Below are 1,415 nucleotides of genomic sequence, written 5' to 3' on the forward strand. Positions count from 1 at the left end.
CCAAACCTAAAAAAAATTAAGGCTTAGTATCTTTAAAAAACAAAAAAAGAATCAATAAGAAGAAAGCAACCTACATGACCGGTAATAACCAAATTGCCCATGGCTCTGAACTCAACTCAATCGGTTGCAACCACAAGCGTTCTAAACCCAACGAAACAAAACTTCAAGTCCTCCAATTTAAGAACCAAAGCACTTTCACTGGAAATGCCGATTGCCCAGTAAATAGTGTCGTCGTTCGTGTTCGAACCTACGTACACGAACGAGCTACTACTTAACTCAGCATAATCGTCGTTCCTTAAAAGTACTTTCAGATTCTCCAAATTGACCCAATCTAATTGCCAACGTGGCAGCGAATCGTCGCTCGACACAAGTGCAAAAGATGCCAAGAGTTTACCATTTTTGAACGGCAAGACCTTGATGTCTAGGGAATGGCGGTGATGGCTGTGCTTAGATTCCGATGAACAAATGTTGATGTATAAGAAATGGCGTATATGAACATAAGTTCTATCAAATACTTGCCAACTTACAAATGTAATGTCTGAGAGTGACGGTGGTTAAGATTTGTTTTAAAAATATAAAAGATTTTGTCAAAAAATGTGTAAATATAAATTAATAAATTGAGATAAATTTATAAATATTTTTGGTAGTTCCATTGAATGGAGCTCTTTACATAAGTTCTATAAAATATTTGCCAACTTACAAAGTTCAAAGTATTTGTTAAAACTCTCTACAAGAGTGATATTTGATGATACTCTAAATTATTTAACCCTATTATCATGTATTTATGTATGAATATATGTAATTCATTAAAAAAATTTGACTCAAAAGATCACTTCTTTTTTGAGGGAATAATCATAATCTATCAAATCTATTATATATATTATTATAAGTAAAATGTGTCACATGTCACTTTTTTATTGCAATTGAAATCAAATATTTTTCTCTAAAGTTAAAGAGTTCTCCCGTCCTTCCCGCTTTCTTTCTATCTCCCCGTTTCTTATCCCATTCTATCTCTTTTTTATATCATTATCAATGACTAATTATAAATTTTACCATCAAAATATACAACATAACATTTGTAAACTCTATAAAATTAGTGAATAATTAATCAATAAATTAATTTTTAATAAAAGAAACTAGAAATGTGAATTTTATAGCTTAATAAGATAGAGCTAATTAAAATAAGAATTTTGACAATAATTTCAAAGAATTTATCCCTCCGATCGCCGCACCGTTTGCAGCCACGCGTCTATGGCTTCGAGCTTTACAAAGCCCGGTGCATAATTTGGTAAGAAACCTTTAGTTTTGTTCTCATCCTCACTTTCCCCTGATTTTCGAAAATTAAGTAGAGTGGGTGTTAAGATTTTGATTCTTTTATGTTATAGGATCCGATTAGCTTGAGAAAATGCTTAATC

General features: G+C 31.8%; 1 long non-coding RNA gene across 1 annotated transcript in view; it reads right to left on the bottom strand.

Annotated features, from left to right (window-relative positions):
* The window catches only part of LOC110263506, a 2,772-nt gene extending 2,254 nt beyond the window's left edge, over positions 1-518 (bottom strand). The window contains exon 1 of the long non-coding RNA XR_002349289.1: positions 75-518. This is a non-coding gene — a long non-coding RNA (uncharacterized LOC110263506). The remainder of the gene's footprint in view (positions 1-74) is intronic.

The sequence above is a fragment of the Arachis ipaensis genome, chromosome B06 (assembly GCF_000816755.2).
Source record: "Arachis ipaensis cultivar K30076 chromosome B06, Araip1.1, whole genome shotgun sequence".
In the NCBI taxonomy this organism is placed as follows: Eukaryota; Viridiplantae; Streptophyta; class Magnoliopsida; order Fabales; family Fabaceae; genus Arachis; species Arachis ipaensis.